Consider the following 26,007-nt stretch of genomic DNA (forward strand, 5'->3'; position numbering starts at 1 on the left):
TCTCAAGCATCACAAGTTGTAGAGAAAACCAATACGGTGCCAGAGGTAATGCGTAGCTTACTATGGAGAGAAAACCACGCCCGCTAGACAGTAATTGCACACGCATTAATCAATATGGTGATCGCAGGTACATGGTGCAAGACGTCTAGCCAAATTTGCACACAAAGCAGGGAATGCTGTCCTCCTGATTATAATTCGGCAGTCTGGGTCGACACTTCATCCAGCTGTCTTAAGTATGAGACGGAATAACTCCCCCGTGCCTTGTTTGTTCTTCAACTTGGATTCCGCAACTTGTCACCGGGTCCTACGTCCAGCTTGCAATACGGTGACCCTTTTAGTAGAGCTGAATCGTCTGGGTTTCAGGATGATATCGCATTATTTGGGATGAAGTTTGGGAGCGGATATGAGGGATTAGTATCCAGGAAGTGCTCATTCGCTTCTCTTCAAATTCTTATCTCTGTCACCTGTGATTTTATGACGGTGCGCCCGGACTGTATCGCGTGCCCTTCTTCAATCTTCCGCCAAGAGATGATTCCGGCACTTGCAATTACTTTGCCCTCTGTCAGGAGATCCACACATAGCTCTACTGTTAAAGAGATACACTGCTCAATATATATTGAATACATAATACTGCTCTTCACTTATGATTGCCATACACCACAGAATAGAAACACATGATGATCACATAGATAATGTCAACAATGAATGTCTGCCGAAGATCATGAGCGATCGAACACTATCTTCAAACCAAAATAATACACCCGTCCCCTGATATAGTTATGCAACGAATGTCCCTAGCCTAATCGTTGTTCATAAGTGCTTCACCATAAATGATCTTTGCAATTGCCTTCGGCCCAGGTTCGGCCCTAATGATATATGGAAAAACGCTGCTAGACGGGAAAGATAATTCTGGACTCGTTCTTCTACCCCCAATCTACTCACACTACGACTTGGAATTGATAGTCTTCCCTGATCACAAATTAAACCCCGATGTAGATGACCAACTGCCGCATGGATAGAATTTACTCCAGTTATTATGGTGATTAATTCCACTCTCACTGATCCAACAATGAACAGCGATGCAAGAACCATAAAATTGGCCTTAAGCCACAGATTATCGCCCTGATGAAATGACTGAATGTCACCTCCAATCTGCAATAATTCAGATGATATTTCACACCCTCAAAATTGCGTACCAATTGAGAGTTATCGTTCTCAATGGCCAGTTGTGACAATTGCAGAAACCCTAGGTTCCACAATGCACCTGTGATTGAATCACATTTTGAAATCAAAAGAGAGATAAACAACTGCCTTATTCGAATGGAGCCCCGGGGTGCCTATTTATTCTTTTCTCTCCATCTTCTCTAGAGACTTCTAGAACATTTTTTATTTTATCTATTAAGTGACTTTATAAAATATTTAATAATTCAAGTCACTTTATTAAATTAATTAAATATAAAGTTACCTTTTAATATTTATTTATTTGAGAACTTTATAAATAATTAACTTAATATCACTTATTTATTTAATTAAAATGATTAATTAGTCGTCCTCATAGAATATTCATTATTTTGGACAACCAAGTTAATCAAATTAATTAAATCGAACTGCCTCCAAAATGGGGACATGACATTGTGATATCAGTATGTGAAGGAAACCAAACACATGCATCTATGTATGTATATGTATATACATATATACATGTGTGTTTGTGTGTGTGTGTGTGTGTGTGTGAACATGTTTCATATACTGATATCAACTTTATCAGATCCAACTGAAGCTAAACTTTAACAATTATCCACTTGTAACTGATTTTGCAAGGAAATTGTTCTTATTTCCTAAACAATCAAATAGGGGACGTTACAATTTTTAAGATGCAAAAAACATGTGCTTTTTAAAATACATATGCTTTTGAGTTCAAATTCCCAACCATTATGCATTTAAATCATAACTCAAGCTAGAATACACATTAATGGACTTCTAGAATGCAATAACATGTGCTTTTGGGTTCAAATTCCCCACTTATAAGCCTTTAAGTTACTAAAGGTCTATAGATTTAAATATGCAAAAGCACATTAAAAACCCCACTTACCCATTTAAATGTTATTAAAATGTGTTATTGCATATAATAAGCTGCATCTACCTATTTAGGACTTATATGTTGGAGACGAAATTAGGATGAAATATATCTATCTCAGTTTGAAATTAGGCAATATACCCGTTTGATCTTTTTTTTATCGGAATTATTGCTCCAACAGATACTTTGTAAGTAAATTACACTGTTTCTTTATGATTGTATTGTAATAGTAACATCTATTCTGAAATAAGAAATAGGATGAATATCCCACCCCGATTTAGCTTAGTGTAAATAGTAAAGTGTTTATTGATTCCAGTAGCAATAAGAGGGGGAGAGCCTTCTCCGAGAAGTAGGTCTCACATGTTGTGTTGGAACCACTATTTTGCAGTTAATCTTAAAAACTGTCGGTTGCAACTTATCCACAGTTTTGTAAACTGTTGTCACAATGACTTACAGAATTTCCACCCAACAGTCCTTACACCTCTTTGAAGCCTGATTATTTTTTTCTCCTTTTCTGACAAATACAGTGAGCCAACAATATTGGAAGACAACCATTTGCATAAATACATCTCGTTATGTATTGGTACACATCTCAAACCTCATATTGAAATGTCATTTTCAAATATTCTTTCGGTCTCTTGTTTGTAGTGGGTTGCTCTTGAGGAGAGGCCCAAAAATTGATGGCTCCCCACCACAATAATAGGATTAGATGGGGGTGCACAGAGTAACATTCCTTGAGATCTCCTCTTTATTAAAGGATGACTTATACTACTTTATCTATAATCTTGCTCATTAATGTATGTTATCACTCACTTTGATGACATGGGCTTCTAAGCATTCCTAGACAAGCTTTGATACCCCTCCTAGGGATGCTACAGAAATGGTCCTCAACCCAACCATATGAAGTTGAAAATGTACACATCACACCACCTACAAATCCAAATATACCCCCACTATCTTGATCCAGTTGTATCAATCCACGTACCTATAAGAGGGGAGTCTAGATCTATTTTAAAATTACGTTGGGCTGTGGAGGCATAACCAATTGTCATTGTAAGTCGTGGCTTTAATTTTTTAATTGTTTGTAAAAATTACAGTCAAAACATATATCTACAAAAAAAATATAAAATCATTTAAAATGTTAAGCATTATAGAAACTAAGAAAAATTAATTTAAAAAAGTTGAAAGCAAAGTAAAAGAGTTAATAAAACAAAAATAAGAAAATGAGAATAAATAAATAAATAGAACTTACCTCGTTTTAAGAATCTTCTTCTATGTTCTTCTTGGAATGGAATGAACACTTGCAAACATGTAGGAATAGTGTGCACTAGATTTGGAACCACCAATGATCAATTTTCAACTCTATTTGTTGAATGGTGAACAATAACGAAAGTTTGCCCTTTTAGAATGAATTTTTCTCTTTGCAATCAAAATGAACTAAAATAATTTTGTTTGGGTTTTTAAAATGCTTTAGTTGGCACTTTAAGGGACAGGAATTCATTTTTGGGTATCCCAGTCAGAGTCAAAGGTAAAAAATATTTTAAAAGAAAAAAGTAGAATAATACCCAAAAATGACAGGTTCACTGCAGGTTCATAGTTAGCAATCTATATATCTCCCTCAATTTCCGAAAATGAACACATCCACTAACCCCACACCCTACCAAAATCCACAGAGAAACCAAACCACATGGTGGATTTGAGGTGGACCCAGATTCAGCTAGAAGCCTGGCAGATCCAATATCATAGCTTTTTGATAAAGCCATGAGACATTGAGAAAATAATGATTGCACTTATAACGGTTATCTCTTGAGAGTCTTAAAATGTTAATTAAATTGTATAGACTTCAGGTGTAGATAAGTAGTGGAGGATTGTAATTCTATGCGAAGCAGATCACATAAGAAATTCCAAGTATACCAGCTATCATTTTCTATCTACAATTAAGGGTTGTAGTGAAGGATAAAAGCCAAAGCCAAAGGGCAGCTTCAAAGATGCATATGCATAATAGATAGAAGTTAATATTCGTATATACTATAGAATGCTTTTTCATTTTAATATGTATTTTTCACATCATCTCAAATTACATTTAGTGATCCATTATAAGAGGGGAGTTTGATAGATATCCAAAACATCGATAAATATATATATATATATATACAGTTAAATTCAAAAGTACTTTATATACTACTTTCATGGATTCGAGAAAACTGATGCCTACCAGAGGTTTATACCTACTACCACAAGTAGGAAATAAGCCATAATTGTATTAGTTTCTATAAGAAATAAGTTTTTTAATTGGGTTCCCACCCCCAATGGCATTTTGGGTAAAACAAGACAGCAGAGGATATCCCCTAGTTGTCCCAAACAATCTGCAAAGGTCTGAATTGTTTCTGAAATGCATTGCAGGAATTGGTAGTGCCACAAGACATTTGGTCATCCCCGAGGTAACTGGGGGCATCAGAGATGTTCCTTGCTTGAGACGGTCCTTGGTCATCCCCAAGGTAACTAAAAACAAGCCGAAGGAATGACCTTCGCAGGGTAATCATCAGGTTCTCGAGATGGTAACCAGAACAGTCGAGACGGTAACCAAGGACAAGTCTCTTCAGCTGGACCGATTCTGTAGCTACAACTTTCCTGTTTCTTCGAAGGGGTCCTTTTTGACGAGGTTTCTTCAATGGGGTCTGACTTCAACAGGGTCCTTTTCAACTCGGGTAGGTTCTCTAGCAACAGCACTTACCTGTTGCCGAGGGCAGCAATAGGAGTTGGGGAAGAATTTCTGATAGCCAGCATCCGGGAGAAGCAGAGACAAGTTGGAGACAAGAAAGGAGACAAGTTGGGCCCTCAGGGAGCAGCAGATGACAAAGCAGGAGAGACAAAACCCTATTATTATTTTATCAAACATCGAGATTAATAGGTTGGACTCTGCAAACTATCCTTTGTTCTCTTTTTTTTCTCTATTGTATTTGTTTATGAATGTTTTGGAACCCGAAAATTGCATTCACCTTTTCTCTCACAACAAAATAAAAATCACAGCTAAACACACAGCGAACACAAATACAGAGAGATTCTACATCTGGGTTAACAATACAGATTATTGTGAGGCTAAGAATAGGAGGCCCTCCATCGAAAATTCAAGATCAAGACAGGCAGCAATATGGGAACCTAAATCAGTATTTGAACACTCTCAGGATGACAATGGTCGCTCTGCAGTCCTCAAAAGAAATCACAACCAAGGGCTATCGTAGATCGTCAATACATCTCGCCAAAAACGCAACAGGAAAAGCATTACGATGTAAACACCAAATTCATTTTCCTCAATAAAAAGCAATACCTAGGGATACTTAAACGGAGACAGATCGGAAAGAAGAAAAGACAACTACAGAAGAGGAAACTTATCATAATTTTACCAAGGACAGCTAAAAACCTCCTTGTAGCTAACACAAAGGAACAGGAAAAAGATGTTTCACCAATACAAGAGGAATCTCAGGAAACTGTGACAGGGATTCCTACAATAAAAGATGGGGCAGGCAAAGGAAGCTGCAAGGGAGGCTTTCTACAAGAACTTTACAGCCCCTCCTCTCCTTACTTTGGTCTTCAGAACGTATCTGAATGACCTTATGGACATGAAAAGAAGGCTAGAGGACTTGGAGGAGAAAGGACAGCAGGATAGAGAAAGGTTGCAGAAGGTCACAACAACCAACTGGGAACTTGAAAGAAAAAATAAATGGTTGAAAAAGCAAGTCCTATATCTTCAAGACAACATCGAGAGAGGCCAGCAAGAAATAATCACTATCAAATGGGCTTTGAATAACGGGAAAGTGACAATAGAAAATAACTTGCAAAAAATAACTAAATCAGATACTACAACAAAAATGGAGGAAGTTCAAGCAACATTAGCAGGAATGGTGCTAAGAGAAAATGAACTAAAAGAGGAAATAAAAGAAGCCAAATCATGGGCACAAGTGGTCAATGAACCATCCATGGAACAGAAGGAAGTCATTCAAAAACAAGTCAGAAGACAAATCAAAGAGGAGAAGGAAATACAAGACAAGGCTGTAAACATCATTATCAAAGGCTTAAAAGACTATGGGGAATGTGAGAAAACGGAGATTTTGACACCTGACTTCCTTAGGGACAAACTAAAATGGATGGGTAAAATCCGACAAGCAAACAGAATTGGGAGAAGTATGGGAATGGGGAAAAATAAACATGTGAGAATTACTTTCAGCAACATAGAAGATAAGAGTGCAATTTTGAAGAACTAGGGGCTACTCAAAGACACCCAAATATACTTAGACGAGGATTTAACCATTATCCAGCAAGACGAAAGGAGGAAGTAGTGGGAAAAAGTAAAATCAGCAAGGGTTGTCGGCAAATGGGCTTGGATGAAAAATGGTAAAGCACAGATTGCCAACAAATCAGCGAATCAAAAATAGGAACTTAGGGCCCCACGAGAGTATCTAAGCATGGTGAGTTGAAATTGTAGAGGATATCCATGGAGAAGAGGACCAGGGTCGGGACCCATAGCCGAGGGATAAGACATTATTTGTCTCATAGAAACACACGAACATGAGGGATCTAGGATTCCAAATTTCGAAGGGTACAATTAAATCTCCGTGTGGAATGAAGAAACAAAGACAGGTAAAGGTCATGGAGGGATTACTATCTTGATAAAAGATACGTAGAACAAAACCATAAAATTGGAGAAAGAGGACCCAAATAAACAATTGATATGGCTAAAGATTGAAGATGATGAGGAGATCACATGGCTGGCAACGTGCTATTTCGCACCAAAAAGCTCTAAATTCTACAAAAGGAGACATCTAGACAACAAAGATCCATTTGCAACTTTAAAGAAAGACGTGTTTTCCTTTAATCAAACTGGTAACACAATCCTTCTAGGAGATTTTAATGTGTAATAACCCTCCTCTAATCTGCTCTCAAAAATGCTGATGAAAGCTCAAGGAATTTCATCAAACAATTCACATGCAAGGGACGTATGACTGATATAGTATTTCAGCTAGCTTCAAATGACTTTTTCTTCAATTTGCATCAATGAGAATCTTGTGCTAGAAGACTACAATGGACTACACAATGACCTAACATGAGTGTGCTACTAATTTTGACAATATTCAATGCATATATATGATCTAAGTATGAGAAATGAACACCTACAGCCAACTGGCATTTTTACAAACAGTTGGTATGCAAACTAACTAGCTGATAAATAATGATATTAAATTGCTTAAATGACACCAGCAACTATTATCTTCTTAATTGCAATGAAAATTACAATGCTCATGAAAGATGGCCAAGACTTTGGCATTTACATGGATTACAAAATGATAATGCCAGTATAATGCACACTTACAACTGAAAGCTTATAACACCCTAAAAAACAATACTAACAAAAGAACCTGGTTGTAGATGACTGTAATAATTTCCTTCTATGCTGCCTCTTCTGCTTTGTTTTTTTCGAACTACTTTTTCGGCTTGCTTTTTTCGGTTCTGCTTTTTCGTACCCGCTTTTTCAGCCTGCTTTTTCGGTTCCGCTTTTTCGGACTGCTTTTTCCTACCCGCTTTTTCAGCCTGGTTTTTCGATTTCGCTTTTTTCGGACTGCTTTTTCGTACCCGCTTTTTTAGCCTGCTTTTTCGGTTCCGCTTTTTCGGACTGCTACTATGTTGAATCTCAAGACCATATCTTTCAATGGCGTTAAGATTTTCAGCTTGAAGGGATTTCATCCTTCAAACTATTGAGACATAATCTCCAGGAAATTTTCCAATTTTCTTTCATATTTCCAAGCATCCATAAAAGAAGCTCTTCCATTTCTTTTATAGTGTTCTCACAAGAGCTCCATCCTTTGTTTTCTCAATGTGGGATAAAACATAACTCCCTTTATGTAACTTATGTCTCCAATGTGTTATAAAATAAAAGGGACTCTTTTAATTTAAATATTTTCCACAAACTATAGTCTATGCATTAATAAAGTTAAATATTTAAATTTAACTTTATAAAATAGCTTTATCAATGCATAACAAATCTTATCAATGATAAACAAGTCTTCTTGTCGATTTTAAACAATTATCATCGACATACCGTTGCCACTAGATGTCCGCCCATGTCCAAGATGACTTATTATAAATAGTAAGTATGCCCAAAGTTGTCTCAAAACCCCTCAGAAAGACTTGCAACTGAAACTATATAGGCCAAATGGCCTCTAAGCCCCTTTAATGTCCTGACTAGCTTACGGGACTGTGGGGAAATAGGCTAACGACAACATCATGCTATGAATGCTAAAAAGGGGACATTACAGTCCGCCGTTCCCAAAATTGCTTGTCCCCAAGCAATGGCCGAACAACAACCCAATCAATCCACCTAGATCCCAAATGTAGTCATGAACTATACTGCTGTCAATCAACATAGGCTCCTGTAACAACCTCTGAAAATTAACCAAGAGGAATCCATAATCAAACTGGCGAATACAACTCACCCAAACTCCAAAGTCAGGAACCCATTAGAAACAAGCTCTCGAAATATCAGAACCCAAGTAGAGTAGATAACCCAAACTGCCAACATAGTAAATACCATCACCGCATCCCACTGGCCTATGCGGAATGTACAATACAACTCTGCAACAACGGTGAATACTCCCGCATGAAACTGCACCAAATACAGAGAATCCACACACTACACACCTACTGCAATTAACACAACTCTGCAGATCACCGGCCACTGTCTCATAACCATAACACCCATGCACTGCTGATGGTGAATAGTCATTACACGGTAGATAGCATAAACGAGAGCCCAGACCAAACCTGTCTGCCATCAACTCCTCAACACCTGGATCCAATGCAAACTGATGAACATACCTTGTAGTATAATGCTGGTAAAAAGAACAAATCCCAGTCAAGGACTCATCCTACAGTCGTGATACAACCAACTGTGACTGATCATTAGCTAAGTCAGAGGATGATATAGCCAAGGGCACAGAATCAACAACAACATCACTAGTCTCTGTGCCCCCCAAGTCGAACATACCACAATGCTCAGCTGCAACTCCCAACTCAGCCAAACCTACCTCCAGTGGAAACGAACCAAATATGCCAATACTAGTGTCATGGACAGATATATCCTCATCTCCACTACCTCTATCAACCTCGATCATGGACATCCCCGGATCACCAGACACCACGATCTGTGATTGTACAAAATCTGGTAAAGATTGAAGTCGTTCTAACTCCATGGTCACCTCAGCTAAATGAAATTGTGACTCCTCGAAAGCCAACTGTGTACTCTCAAGAAACTTAGAAGTCACCTCGAGCTACTGAGTAAGCTCACTCACCTCATCTTCCTTGACCAATAATGCGTCATATGCTGTACTGCCCCACTCCATAAGATAATCTCTGTCAGCTGCCAACTGCATATAATTCTGTCTCAGAATCCGAATAGCTTCCCATAAGGAGTGGATCTCTGTCAAGGAAAGATAACTGCCTCCTTGCTTATCACTAGGAGAATCCCATCCATAAACTGCTAACAACTGACAAGCAGCATCGAAATGCTCGCAAGCGATAGAAATGTCTCGCTTGCCAACTCTCAGCTAACTAGACACATGATTGTGCCGACTGGTCAAAATCCTATACTCTATCCTTGGTACACTGTCCAGAGGAGTAACCTCAGAATAGCTATCATCTGTAATACTCAGATCCTGGGACTCTTCTATAAACTCTGTCATATCTGAGAGATCATCAACCCATTCCAACAAGAATGGTCGACTGAATATATGAACAATACCCAACATAGGTGTGAAAAAACTAATTCCAACATCAAAAAAGCTGCTGGCATGGATGAGAACTACACCTGGCAAACTACTAATCAAGTCCATGATGGTGCAACAGATACTACTACCAAGGAATGATAGATATCTCCGGTCAAAATGATCCCAAGTACTAAGATAAGGATCCCAACATCTAATCCACGAACGGAAACCAGCTAGCAATTCAAGTAAACTTCTCACCTGAGTAATGTGAACAATACCAACTGACTTCATGCACCTATCTACAATCTTTGAATCCAGAGTGTGAATGCTAGACATACTCATATCATCATCAACATGAGACCCGACTGTAAAAGAAAACTGAGTCCCTGCTATATGCGCTAACTCCCGAACTGAACTCACCTCAAGACAAATCTCGTCCACGTGTCTCTCAGAATCCTGGAGAGCCAACCGAGTACACACCAAGGAATTTCGAGTATCCTCCAGCTCATGAAAAAGCCGGTCAACCTCCTTCTCCTCCTTCTTCGCTGCATCTTCCTTGATCTGTTGTAAGTCATCACAAGAAGAACCTGTTGTGACTCCTTTCTGTCTCTCTTGCAGTTGAATCATCCAAATGTGATTCTCAATCAATCCATGTATCCTGTCATGATGAGATAAAGCCGTGACAATATTCTTTTCCCCTGTCTTCAGCTGGCTTGCCAAACCAAGTGAAGAGCTACTAGCCTCTATCTCATGTGAAGAAGCGTCCAACTGTGCTTGATACTCATTTTCTGCAAAGTCCTGAATGCTCACTTTCCGATCAACTGTACTATTCTCAAACATGATAGTATCCTCAACTGCTGTAACTTCATCCAGCCCAACTGTACTGGAATCACTATCTGTGTCAATCACACAATCTGGTGTGCCTATGATATCACCTTCTGGCTCAACCTACACAACGTCTGTAACCCCTTCTACCTGTGAAGATGATGCAGATAAACCATTACCTGAAGATGTGCTAATGTCTCCCTGTATTGAATCAGCATGTTTGTTAAGCTCCTCATACAAGTTTCTGCCTGTCATAGGGAAGGTACGATCCTTAAGCCTATCAAAACGTTCAATCAGTCTCTCCTTAAACTCCACATAGGAGGTAATGTGTGCATGACCCATAGTGACCATACCATGATGCCACCACTCGTGTGCTAACCCATCCAGGTGAATTGTTGCATACTTAATAGCTTCTTCCTCAAGCATAGGATTCATTTGAAAATATGTGTCAAGCTTTTGAACCCAAGCTCTTGCTGTAGACTTCCCCGAGCCATCATAATATGGTAACTGAAGTTTCCCTACTTTCTTCTGTAGCTCATAGCTCTGGTTCCTGTCATGTCCACGTGGCATATGCTTCATCCGCACATCTATATACTCCCTAAAGGTGATTGCAGCAATAAAATCTGGACCTCCGGCTTCCCAATCTCTCCTCAACTGGTCTTGTATATCAGTGATCTGGGGCTCTGGTACGGGTTGCTCTGGAGCTCTAGGAGGAAATATGGGAATCATGGGCCGCGAACTCACTGTCCTAGTTTGCTGGAGTGCATGACCGAAATTGTTCCCAACTTGTTCGCCTCCATTATGTGCCCCATCCTGATTATTACCATTCTGATTATTTCCTCCACCCACATTAGCATTCAACCCCATTTGACAAGCCATCATCTACATCATAAGCTCAAATCTCCGACTCTGTTCTTGTGCTCTTTGCTCTGCTGATCGTTGTCCCTGTGCTAAGGTGTCTAATAATTGTAAGAATCTTTCCTTTCCCTGATCTGGACCGGTATTCATTTTGTCAAACATTTTTCTCTCTATCTGGCTATTCCAAATTCTCTATAAGACCTCCACAGGATGGCAGGACTTATAGCTCTGATACCACTGTAATAACCCCAATAGGTTATAACTTCTTCAAACACCAAAAATCTTTATACTTCAGTTGTTTAACATTTTGTCAAACACTTTGCAAGCAAGCTCTAATACCACTGTAATAACCCTCCTCTAATCTGCCCTCAAAAATGATGATGAAAGCTCAAAGAATTTCATCAAACAATTCACATGCAAGGGACGTATGACTGATATAGTATTTCAACTAGCTTCAAATGACTTTTTCTTCAATTTGCATCAATGAGAATCTTGTGTTAGAAGACTACAATGGACTACACAATGACCTAACATGAGTGTGCTACTAATTTTGACAATATTCAATGCATATATATGATCTAAGTATGAGAAATGAACACCTACAGCCAACTGGCATTTTTACAAACAGTTGGTATGCAAACTAACTAGCTGATAAATAATGATACTAAATTGCTTAAATGACACCAACAACTATTATCTTCTTAATTGCAATGAAAATTACAATGCTCATGAAATATGGCCAAGACTTTGGCATTTACATGGATTACAAAATGATAATGCTGGTATAATGCACACTTACAGCTGAAAACTTATAACACCCTAAAAAACAATACTAACAAAAGAACCTGGTTGTAGATGGCTGTAATAATTTCCTTCTATGCTGCCCCTTCTGCTTTGTTTTTTTCGAACTACTTTTTCGGCTTGCTTTTTTCGGTTCTACTTTTTCGTACCCGCTTTTTCAGCCTGCTTTTTCGGTTCCGCTTTTTCGGACTGCTTTTTCCTACCCGCTTTTTTCAGCCTGCTTTTTCAGTTCCGCTTTTTTCGGACTGCTTTTTCGTACCCGCTTTTTCAGCCTGCTTTTTCGGTTCCGCTTTTTCGGACTGCTACTATGTTGAATCTCAAGACCATATCTTTCAATGGCGTCAAGATTTTCAGCTTGAAGGGATTTAGTCTTTCAAACTATTGAGACATAATCTCCAGGAAATTTCTCAATTTTCTTTGATATTTCCAAGCATCCATAAAAGAAGCTCTTCCATTTCTTTTATAGTGTTCTCACAAGAGCTCCATCCTTTTCTCAATGTGGGATAAAACATAACTATAGTCTATGCATTAATAAAGTTAAATATTTAAATTTAACTTTATAAAATAGCTTTATCAATGCATAACAAATCTTATCAATGATAAACAAGTCTTCTTGTCGATTTTAAACAATTACCATCGACATACCATTGCCACTGGATGTCCGCCCATGTCCAAGATGACTTACTATAAATAGTAAGTATGCCCAAAGCTGCCTCAAAACTCCTCAAAAAGACCTGCAACTGAAATTATATAGGCCAAATGGCCTCTAAGCCCCTTTAATGTCCTGGTTAGCCTACGGGACTGTGGGGAAATAGGCTAACGACAACATCATGCTATGAATGCTAAAAAGGGGACATTACATAATGCTAGTACAGTGAATAACTAGGCTATTCAACTGGGCAATGATCTAACAGAGGATAGTAATCCCTTGTGGCTAAAAGAAGAGGATGACAATATCACTTTGGGGTTGAACTCTTAAGGTTGTGCAGCCTCCACGGATTAGTTGTGTAATGGTATGAAGATGTGGCCTAAATCAAACAAATTCACTTGCAAAACGTATAACAAACAAAGTCTGGTAGACTATATAATATGTTTGCAATCAATCATCACCAAAGTAGTTGATTTCAGAATTAAACAATGTCCCATAGAGCTAAATTCAAACCATATGCCTCTTTGTATTAAATACAATATGAAGGTCAAAAGACGGAAAAGTGATCACGTCCAAGATGAAAGCACAAAAGGACATAAAGAGGGCAAGATTCTTATAAACAATAATAATAAAAAAATATTTTGCATCGCTCTTGAACAACAGCTCCAAATGCATCATGACATCACGAATATCAAAGAAAATAGGGATAAGAAAAGTCACATCAGTAGCATTTTTCTAATCCCACTGACTAAGGAAGCACTAAAGGATTGCAAAAGAAGAAGAATAAAGAAGAGCATCTCAAACACTTTTCCGGCCAACCCATGGTATGATGAAGAATGCAAGGCCGCAAAAAGGAAATTTAAAGGGAGAAAGGAAAACGAAACAATCATAAGAGAATACAAACAGCTGATCAAATCCAAAAAAGAAGAATATGTGATTAATCAGAGGAAGGAGCTAATCATGTTAGGAAAGCATAATTCTAAAAATTTTTGGAGGAAATTACAAGTAGTTAGGAAACAGTTTGAAAATATAATTACAGATTCTCAATGGTTAGAGTATGCAAAGATTCTTTATGAGAAACTGAAGGACGAAGTTTCACTCCCCACAACCAACAACTCGGATAAACTATTTTCTGATGAAGACATTACTCTAGGGATAAGGAGATTGGCAAGTGGAAAAGTTCAAGATATAGATGGGCTACAGGCTGAATTTCTAAAGTGGTACCAACACGAAACAACACAAAATGTTGATAACAGCACGAAACTTTTTCAAGCTAGTTTCACGTTTCTCTAACTTTGAATTTGATATTTAGTTGTTTAATGTGGATAGATTAATCCATTTCAATTCAAATATCAAATTGTTTTACTTAAGACCTTTGTCAAGTCTTTTCTGTTTTGTTTTCTGTTGAGCTTTTACTTGATTTTTGAAGCCTTCACAGTCCGTTCTTTGCTTTTGAATTTTCGTTTGCTTGTTTTTGTCATTTCATGCCTTTCGATTTTCCCTTCAATTCAGTCTAACCTAGAGGTCAATTGGAGTTGTCAATCAAGAGTTATGCTTGTTTTAGTGCCTCAAAACTGAACATTTTAAGTGCAACAACACGAATTAAAAATATAATGTTATATTTTCAATTTGACATTCACTTTTTGGAAAATATAACATTATACTCACTTTTTGTTATGTTTTTAAGTTATTTTTACCTTAAATTTATAACTTAAAGTGACTATAGTGCACTTTATATTATAATTTTAAGTTGAATTACTTTTTAATTTTTCACTTAAAGTAATTATATAACTATATAGTTTCATTTTAATTTTTGATTTTAAAAATCAAATACTTATTTAAATGTTACTTTAAAATGATGTTTATGTATTATATTTCATAATATGATAAATAAATATTGTTTTTGACCCATTTTGTAGCATTTTTATAATTTTAAATGAATTAAATGACTTCAAGGCTTCATAAGTGGACATTTTATATGTAATTACATGTAAAAACTCTCAAAAGTGGACCTTTTACATGCTATTGCATATAAAGTTTACTTTGGTGGACATTTTTTATATCATTACATCAAAGTTCACCAAAAGTAGACTTTTTTGATGCCATGACACGAAAAGTGGAGTTTTTATGCTTATACATCTAAAAAGTGAGATGCATTTTAAAATATGCATTCCCCTCCAAAAGGTCTGATTTTCACTTGGAAGCACATTTTAAAATATGCAATGCATCCAAAAAGGTTCTATTTTCACTTGATGCATATTTTAAAACATGCATTGCACCTAAAAAGGTCTAATTTGGAAGGAAAGCATGTTTTAAAATATGCTATGCATCCCAAAAAGTCCAATTTTGAAAGGAAAGCATGCATTTGGCCTCCAAGAACCCGATTTTGCCCATAACTTGAGATTTTCTTGGTGGAATTGCATGAAATCTTCTCCATTCAAGACTTTTTTCCTTGGCAATGATTTTCTTTGCATCAAGAATGGATTTAGCATGCTGAAAATTGTTCTTGGAAATCAAACTTAGGGCACATTTTTGAAAAAAAACTCCAAATTCCTTCATTTTTGCTCATAACTTGAGTTTTACTCAATGGATTTGCATGGGATTTGTTCCATTTGAAACGTTTTTGCATGGCAATGAGTTTTCTTGCTTCTAAAATGGATTCATTTGCCTCAAAAACGCTTTTGAAACTTTCATGATGGATCACGTTTTTGAAAAAATATGCACCAAAAAAAAAAAAAAAAATCCATTTTTAGTGCATGTTTTTCCTCCCAACCAAATCGTTTTGGCATCTTTTGCGATTACATTGCATTGGAGTTCATGTTTTGAAGTTTAATGATCAAAACATTTTGATCTTGCAACATGAAGAAAAACATTTTTTTTACCAAAAACGTGTTGCAAGCATAAATCTTCAAAAACATTGTAATATGGAGTGTTTTTAGGGCACGTTTTGGCATCTTCTAACAAGAATCCCTTGTTTGCTGCCCTCTCCCATTCGAATTTGCAAAGTTGGAAAAAGTCTTACCATTTTTGAAGAATTTTTCAAACATTGGAGCATCTTTTTCTTTTGTATCTGGCACTTAATCTTCATGTAAGTGGACTTCTTCCTCCTTGCTATTTAATTCATATTTATCTTGTTGATTTTATGCATGAAATTACTAGATGGTTGCCATTTGTGAAAATCTTTGCCATGGAAAGTGCATTTTTCCTTTAAATATCAAGTTTTTATTTATTTTCATATTTTTGGTTCTTTCCCAAGCCCCAATTTTGAATTCGAGCTTTGAAGTGCATTGCATCTTGGCATGTTTGAGTTATTTTCGGAGGTACATTTTTTCTTTTGTGTTTTGTGTTTTGTGCTTACTTGCAAGTTTTCTCCACTTGGAGAAATTACAAGTTCTTTCCCAAGAACTTGTTTTTGCTTCATTGCATGCGAAAGCATCGTCATCTTTCACATTCAATTTCCATTTCCATGTCACAACACTTCATCTCTCACTCAACGAAATGTGATTACATGTTTTCCATCTCATTCACCATCCGCACATGCATGTGATCCCATTTTCCGCTTCCGTTTTCACCCATCTCACTTTTCGCTTCCATTCGCACAACATGATTACACGAAATGTCTTACGTGTAATTGCATCCAAAAGGTCCAATTTTGATTAAAAGTCACTCTTTAAAAAGTCAAAAAGGATGTCATTTTCACCTTCCATGTACTTTGACCAAAGGTGACTATAAAACTCATTATCTCCCTTCCATTTTCCATTTTCATCTCTTCATATGCATTTACGCTTACATGAGTAAATACATGTTTCCACCTCATTCCATGCTTTATATCTTGACCTTCATTTGCACATACATGTAAAGTGTATCCTTCACTCGTGTTTGTATCTCATTTCATCTTCCACCTCCCGTTACATGTTGCATTTACATGTACTCATTTTTCATACAATAAAGCTTTGAAAACGCTAAGTCACTTTTGAAATCAGCAATTTTCACTTTGCACACATTCTCATGTGTCTCACCTTCACACATTCTCATTCCATTTCATTTCATTTCATCTTCCATTTTCACGTTTTCATATCATTTCATTCCGCATTTCATTCACGTTTCATTTCACATTCCGTTCCATTGCATATGCATATGTCTTCTCTTAAAAGTCACTTTGTTGGATTTGTGAAGTCACCAATCCTTTTTCAAATCTTCACTCCTGTATAGAATTCACTTGTATGGAGATTCCTTCTAATGATGTATTTATGTTTTGGAATTTTTGTGTTGCAGCACAAGCACAAGATATGTCCTCGCCATCCAAATTCAAATGCAAAATGAAATATCAATATGATAAAGAATTGGCTCATGCAACTCCTTCTTCAATCATATCTATTTTGAATAACGTGTTGGACACAAAGATTGGTCATGTAAACGTGGCTGATTTTCTACAAAGAATTGAAGCTCCAACTAGTCATGAAATGAAATGCATTAGGAGAAGCAACATTCACTTGGTATCTACATTTTCTTTGGCGGCTATAGAACCTAACTTTGTTTATGGATGTGCACGGCGGTTTACCCCCAATACAAGAACTATCAAAGATGCTGACTGCAAGGTTATCATTAGCCTTGATCCTGAGTTTATAGAACAAATCTTCAAAGTTCCGCATAAATCAAAATGTGCTGATTTGACTAAAGAATCATCATTAGCCTATTGGAATGAGAAAAAAAGTAATTATCAAAAGTATGTCAACCTTTATTGGTTAGACAATAAAAGAAGCAATTTTTCCAAATGGCCAAAGACTGTTCATCGATCAAATTTCAAACAAGAGTACAAGAATCTCATCATCCTTCTCATCAAGATTTGTGGCCTTAAAGATTCTACTGATTTTGAGCCATGGATATATAAGTTCCTGTTTCAAATTATGGAGAATAAAGAACAAATCTTTTGGGGAGAACTTATCAATACTGCACTTTGCCAGCAAATATGTAATGTGGGAATATTAGTGCCTTTCTATATGAATTCTTATCTAGTTTACATTGTTGCTGCCATGGGGTCTTTTTCTGGTCTTTCTACCAAAAGAAATCATCTTCAAGTTCCTATTTGGGATTACTATGATCAAATCACTTTGGCAAATAATAAATTTCACTACAGAAGAGTCCAAGATGCCTTCTTCGAACATTTTAGGTGCTTGTTTGATAAGCAGTTGTCCATCAAAAAAGCATCTGATGCGGCATGGGAGAAGGTGAACCAATACGGCTGTATTTTTCTTCAATTTATCACTTTCACATACTTGCGAGTTGGATATTTCATGAGAGATTCGTACACCTTACCTAGGTATGCTACAGATCAAATCATCTTGATGGAGTTAGCTAAACAACTCATTGACGTGCAAAGTGATCGGCATGTTTCACATAGACCTGGATTTGGCATTACCTCAACTAAGCCTTTGGCTATTGGCAGTTATTCAATCATTTTTGTGCCTAAAGCAAAGAATATGGAAGTAGAATTGCAGTTGATTACCTTGAAGAAGTTCGAGGCCAGATTTGATTTTGACTATCGAGAGATGAATTCTCAGAAAAAAGAGCCTACACTCATGTTCATCGCATTGAGGACATTTGGATTGATATGAGAACAGAACTTGACATCATGAAGATGGATTACTACAGGTTAACCTTGCAGCAAATAATTGATCTTAACATGTTGGAAATCCCTTCAAATTTTCAAGTTGAAGATGATTGTGACATCCTTGATCTGGAGTTTCATCAAGCCGGCTTTGATAAGAAGTGTCATTTTCCTATTCAATGGCAACAAAAGGAAGGTATGTCTATCATGGACAAATTTCAATCCATCGTAGTGAACAACAAGATATGGTTGAAAAGTAAAAAGCCTTAAAAGAGTAAATCCTAAGATAGGCTTGCATTGTGGAAATTTTGGTCCTCCTGGCAGGAAATCACAACTGGAGATTACGGGGAAAGATGGTGCCTCATCTTCAAATGCCAAGGGTTCCCTTAAATTCAAATTAAAGGGCCAAAAAGGCACTAAATCATCTCAATTCCTAAGCCAATTCAAGAATCAGCAGCAGAATCAGAAGAAGAATTGGAAACAGAATCTAATAAAGGAGATTCAGATGAAGAAGGGAAAATCATGATCATATCTCCTTCAAAGCCTGCACAAGCCTGTACCTCTTCTATACATGAAGAACCCTTTTTGCATGAGGTTGATGATGATGTGGATTCATTTTCCACTATCTTCACTCCTTCCATTCCAGTCTCGGAGATTAATATCATGGCTCTTCCTATTTCTTTTGCTACTCCTTGTATCCCTGCACATAAAAAATATTATCACTTAGCATATGTGTTTGAAGATTTCCCAAATCTTACCAGTGGTCAAGTTTCCCAACTTGATACATCTTTGATAGGATTTGAACTTTTCATGACGAAGTCTTCTCAACATTGTCCTATGCCTTCAACATTAAAAACTGAATCCTACTTAGTCACTACAGATATACAATCATGATCGATACCAATGGTCTCATTGTGCCTACTTCTGCAGAAGAAAGTTTCAGCTTGCCTAGATGGTTGAGTAAAATAACAACAAAGAGAAGGAAAGTGATTGTTCCTCCTAACAATCTTCCTGTGAAAAAAACTAGATCCAAGTCTTTGAAAGATAAGATTGTTTCCAGAATTTTGGTTGATTCTGATAAATCCAAATTTGTTGAGATTGCTGAGCCCTTGATAAATCTAAATTTGTTGAGATTGCTGAGCCTTTGGTAGATAAACCTATTGAGGAACTTACTCGTTCTGACTACAAGTTTACTAAGGTTGAAGTTAGAAAGAAATCACGTTTGGGTTGTTTGCAAGATGCTCAAGATGCATTGACAAATGTACCAAAAAGCAATCATGAGCTTTGGGAAAAGAATAATCAGTTAAAACAGGAGATCTCTCGTTTGAATGAGGTTATCCAGAAACAATCTTCTCAGAGTGTTGTTGTTATGTCTCAAACGTCTAAAGAGAAAAGGTTAATTGAAGATGTCAAGTCTTGGATACAGGAAATTATTTCTGAAGGAGTTTGAGCCATCATAGAGACATTTGTAGTTCTTAGGCGTGTCAAAGAGATGAACGAAATGGAATGAAACTTAATTTCTTCTTTGACTCAAGAAGCAGATAACCTGAAAGAAATCCTTGATGATTGGGACGAAATGATAAAATTTGGTCTGGATGCTATGGTCTCATGTGACATTCTTCCATCATGTGAAATGTTCTTTAGGTTTCAAGGACTCATTGGTTACAAGGAGACACTGAGGAAGCTGATCACAAAGTTGCAGGTGGCCTTTGGAGATTGTCAAGCAGTTGAAAGAAGTGTTACTTGTGATTTGGAACAGATGGGATGCCATGTTACTGATGATTTTGGTAATCTTTTGGCAGCAGAGAGAGTGAATTCAGAATATACAATCAGGACCGATGCTGATGTAGATTCTGAATATTTTGATTCGCAAACAATGAACAAGTTTGTTTTGTATAAATCCTTAACAAAACACTTGTTAAATACTACAGCAGCAAATTCCAAAGTTGTGCAATCAGCATATGAAAATGCAGTGAGAGTTGAAGTCATATCAAAAACTATGGAAATTGTTGATCTTCCCATAGTGCGTGACATTATTGTCAAATTCAAGGCACTGAGAAACAATCTCTAAAATTGTTGTTTTGTTTCATGTTAGTAGTTGTTTAGAATGCATTAAATGAAAAAGTGTAATTACATGTAATGCGAGTCACATGTATGTAAAAGGATGTAATGCGATTTGCATGTGCAGTTGCATGTAACCCTTTATTTTCTACTGTAATTAGACTAGGTCAAAGTCGGTTGAGTTGCTCCCACTTTTTCTTCCACCTTTTTCTCAACTTCTTTGCCTATATAAAGGAGTGCCCCCTCATTGTAAAATCATCATTATCTTTTATGCAAGAGAGCTCTAGAGAAAATTGTGCTAGCAGAACTTTGTGTAAGCACTATTTTGAGAGAGTGAATACAAAGGAGTATTTGATACTTAACTTTGATTAAGTGAGATTGTTATTTGTGTGAGTTGTAAGCTTTGTATATAATTCATCCAAGTTATATTCGATTCATATTATCTTGTGTTATTGGTAATTGTATCATGTGAATTGAATAGAAAAGAGTTTAGAAAAAATTGAAGTTAAAGCTTTGACCAGGAGCAATTGTGAAAGTGTATAGCTAGAAACTCTGTCTGTAGCTTATATTTTCTTCTTAATTCGCAAAATAGTTAAGTATTCTTACTTTTAGGAGTCTTTATGCCCTAATTGTAAAGTTTTTTCCATATAGAAGTACAACTAGAATTAAAGCCAAACTGGTACATTTTTAGCTAGCATTTCAGTTAGTAAAGGTTTATCGGTATTACTGTTTCCATCTCTTGATAGAAGTGTAGTTAGAGATTCAGCCTGCCCATTACTCATTCCACGAGTAAGTGGATTCTTTCTTGAAAGTTGAAAAGATATTCATAACACCCTTTTTTACAAAATCTCTAGACTTCTTGCTTACCTTGAGTTGATCCAAGGAATGGTGAGAAGGAGCAGCCTTTCTTTTAAGAGAGACTCTGTCTCACACACTGTGGCTGGTCATCCTATTTTGCGACTGAATTTTTATCCAAAATTGTCCGTTGAAAAATATCCACCCTACAGTTAGAGTATGCAAAGACTCTTTATGAGAGACCAGAGGATGAAGCTTCACTCCCCACAACCAACAACTCGGATGATCTATTTTCTAATGAAGACATTACTATAGGGATAAGGAGATTGGTGAGTGGAAAAGCTCAGGATATAGATGGGCTACATGCTGAATTTATAAAGTGGGAGACAAATTTGTTGACTCCACACATCAAGAACATTTTTAATATGGTCACGCAAGGATGCATTCCCACGGAGTGGACCACTAATGTAGTTATTCCTCTCCGTAAGAGTGGGGATGTCAAAAAACCTTCTAACTACCGCATCATCATGGTGAAACCCCTATTAAGAAAACTCTATGGGAGTATGATGGAGCAGAGAATCAGCGGATAGGCAGAAAAAGAAGGGAAAAGAGCTATGGGACAGGCCGGTTTCGGACCAAAACATTCCACCATTGATCACTGCATTACCCTAAGGTTCCTCATAGATAAAACGTGGGATAAACAAGGGGACGAGGCTTTTTGCTACTTTGTTGACTTTAAGAAAGCTTTCAACACCATCCCTAGGGATAAGTTATGGAATAGTATGGAAGAATTAGAGGTTCCAACAGAGTATAGAGTTGTCATTTATAAACTTTACAAACAAGTTAAAGCAAAAATCAGAACCACAGTGGGCATGTCAGAATGCTTTGGCAGTGACATAGTGGTCAAACAAGGATGCCCGTTATTGCCTACCTTGTTTGGCCTCTATATTGACAAGTTAGAGGAATGGCTAAACAAAGCCAATGGAGAGGGAATTCAGCTGGTTGAATATGTGATCAGATTGCTTTTGTATGTCAATGAGCTCATTCTAATTGCTAAAACAGCACAGGGGCTGAGAGAACATTTGAAGAACTTAGAAACCTTTTGCACAGAAGTAGGGATGGAGGTCAACACTTCTAAGACCAAAATCATGGTCTTTTCTTTGAAAAAGAGAAAACAACAATATACTTTCATATTTAATGACAAAGCGCTAGAAATTGTAGAAGAATACAAGTATTTGGGGATAAATTTTCATTACCGGCTCAGTTGGGAAACATGCAGATCAAAAAGGATACAGGGGGAATGGAAGGCATCTTATCTTCTTCAAAACAAGTGCAAGACAGCAGAGTTATGGCATTGGAAGACTACGAAAACCCTCTTTGGGTTGCTGGTGATACTAGTTATTTTATATGGCAGCGAGGTATGGGGGAGCAGCGTATCAAACTATAAATGGCGACAAATTGAAAGAATTTAGAAACACTTCATCACAGCTAATCTCAAAATCAAATCCACAGTCTCATACGAAATTATTTTAGCGAAGGCGAGCATATTCCTAGTGGAGGCCTCGGCAATTGTTAGATTGCTGAGCTATCTAAAAAAGGTGAGTAAAATGGATGCACATCGCTGGCCTAGTAAGGTGGTTGACGGAGAACTGGCTTGTTAGAAGAAGACATGGAAGAAACAAAACGATAAATGGTTCAATAAGTGGAACATTAACTACCTAGAATGTACCGAAAACAATTCTGAAATAAAAAAAAATGGGTGGCAAGAAAATCAGATCTGTTATGTGGGCAAACCAGCTAGGTAGAAAAAGTCTATTATGTCAAAGAATTTAATCCCACATACGAACATGACGACAAAGAATATTTAGGAGCCAAGACCAAAGGAAAGGCAAAAATTCTAATCGCTCAATTGAGATCTGGTTCCTACCGTTTGAGATGTCAAACTGGTAGATGGAAGGTCCCTAAAGAAGAGTGGAAGGACAGAATTTGTAGATTTTGCAACAAGGGTGTGGTGGAAACAGAGTGGCACTATCTGAAGGATTGTACAGCATACGAAGACATTCGCAACCAACACAAAGAAACGTTAAAAGTGACCAACATAAAAGACCTTTTGGAAGGACCAAGACTCTTCAAGGGAGCCATTTTACTTATGTCAATTCACAACAAAAGAGACAGGCTAGAGAAATCACATCAGACTGACTACGAGTTTTTATGTGGGTCCCTTAGGCTTATGGCCTCGTGGATGTCATTAAACATCTTTCATTCATTCATTCATTCTTGATGGTAAGCCAATTATTAGTGAAATCACAAGGGTAGAGTCATAAGGGTCCCGTAAAAGTACAGATTTAAATTGCAGAAAATGTAATAAATAATAAAATCAAATTAAAAACAGCATGGTCTGGCACACTACAAAAGACAAGGTTAGGAGAAGTTGCGATACTCGCAATGGCAAGTGCAACTAAGCAAACATTAAAATAATGCATTTGTTCCAAAAAAAGGCAAAAGCAAAACGCATGTCCTTATCTAATTCCAACTTTAAAAAAAAGCCTCGACTCAGCTGGGTAAAATATTGCAATTGAAATTAGAGAGACCGCTTGCTAGTGGTAAGGTTTAAAGAAAAAATTAAACCATGGGAAAACACATAATCTGGCCTCAGTTTCAAAAACACATGAATTGAGAACCGAACGGATGCCTGCACGCCACCCAGGGGGGAAGGGGAAGGAATTTAATGGCAGAAATACAACTTCCTTTTTTAACACAACAATTTAGACAAATAAAACGGAAATTTTAATCTATATTTATAAACTCGCTTTAAAAGTAACTCTTAGATCAGTCATACCTAGATGATGAGATCAAAAATTTGGTCTGTAGGATGGAGAGTTTCCAGGGCAAATGTATTTAAAGAAGAGCTAATTGTATAACAGCTGAAAGAGCCTGGTTTATTTATTAGATACGAATTGCAGTCGATAAGAATAAAATACTTGTCAAACACCTTGAATGTATGAATGGATTTTGTGCTTTGCTGAATTCTTCTTAAGGTTGATAGGTTGATTACAACCCAGGCGGCTTGACTTGACTGAACAGATAGTTTAAGGATTTGAATATAATTTCAAACTTTGGAAAAGCCTCTTGTCTAGAATGTATGTTCCTGTTCAGAATTGTAGGTACGGATTTATCCCGCGCTTTCATAAGGAATGTTTGTCTTTCGAGAGTATACTGTTAATAATAAATGAAATGAAATGGTGTAATCACAAATCTTAATTTCATAACATCATAAGATTTGAGAGCGCTAGAGTCCCTGTGTTGTGTTAAAAATGAGTGATAGATTTGTACAATGATTGACTACACAGTAAATACACACAAAAACTTATAATATAGGGTTTAATTCTAATTTTTGATATATGAATAATTTAAACAAAATTTTATAGAATAATAAAACATTTGAATTATTGATAATTATATTAATATTTTTCATTGATTAATAATGTACATGTTTACCCTTGGCTTTGTATTATAGATTAATATTTCACATATATATTTGTTGTCAAGCTCCTTAGTTGTACTATTTAAATTTACCATTAGGTTAATGTGACCCATTCTATTATACAATTTTTTTTTTAAAAATAAAATAATAATTTAAAATTAAAAGATAAAATATGTATTTAAATTTTGAATCAATAAGCTGTAGCAACTTGTGAAACCTTTTTCTTTAGGAATTTTTTAATAAATTAATTTTATCATAAAAATATAAGTTCAATACTTATGAATTTTTGTTAGATTTTTTTTTTAAATGTATAAAATCATATTATAAGATGTAAATGTAAATAATGGTATGACTTTTTTATTCACTAATATTTTTTCTATAACAATAATTTTATATTACAAAAATTATTATTTTTAAGGTATATAACTATTAAAATAAATTTGATAAATAGAAAAAATACTTTTAAGAATATTTTGATTAAAAGATTACATATTTAAGTAATCTTCACATAAACTTTAAATTTTTTTAATTCTTATCATTAAAATATTCATTTCCTTTACAATTATGAAAAAGATAATAATTATATATTATGTTTTGTATTATAAAATATATTGAATATAACTTTTTATTATTATAAAAACAATTTATACCACATCCAAAACCAACTTTCAAACATATATAAAATTGTTAAAAAATAATAACCTAAATGTAATGAAAATAGACCACTTGAGATTGTGGAAGAGTACAAATACTTGGGCATCGATTTTCATAACAAACTCAATTGGGATACTTGTAGATCAAAAAGGATCCAAGGGGGCTGGAAGGCGTTGTACTCTTTACAAAACAAGTGTAGGAATGCAAAATTATGGGATTGGACGACCATGAAAACTCTTTTTGGTTTGCTGGTCACTCTGGTTATTTTATACGGATGTGAAGTGTGGGGAGGTAGTATGTCCAAACAGAAATGGCGATAAGTAGAAAGAATTCAAAAACACTTCATCACATGCAATCTTAAAGTCAAGACCACAGTTCCGTATGAGATCCTTTTGGCAGAGGTGGGTTCCTTTCCATTAGAAGTCGTTGCTTTGGTCT

The 26,007-nt window shown here is 36.3% G+C and overlaps 1 protein-coding gene across 4 annotated transcripts in view; it reads right to left on the minus strand.

Moving 5' to 3' along the window:
* Positions 1–24,627, minus strand: part of LOC149539232 (long chain base biosynthesis protein 1-like) — a 279,274-nt gene extending 254,647 nt beyond the window's left edge. Inside the window, exon 1 of one of the 4 annotated variants that reach the window (XM_089799165.1) lies at positions 24,424–24,627. The gene's annotated coding sequence lies outside the window, so the exon portion shown is untranslated. Of the gene's footprint in view, positions 1–3,329; positions 3,440–24,270 lie in introns of those variants that run through there. The other 3 variants (XM_089799164.1, XM_089799166.1, XM_089799167.1) reach the window with 3 other exon arrangements.
* Between the last annotated feature and the right edge of the window lie 1,380 nt (positions 24,628–26,007).

Source organism: Cupressus sempervirens, chromosome 9, assembly GCF_028749045.1.
Source record: "Cupressus sempervirens isolate cs-2001-9-10 chromosome 9, ASM2874904v1, whole genome shotgun sequence".
Classification (NCBI taxonomy): domain Eukaryota; kingdom Viridiplantae; phylum Streptophyta; class Pinopsida; order Cupressales; family Cupressaceae; genus Cupressus; species Cupressus sempervirens.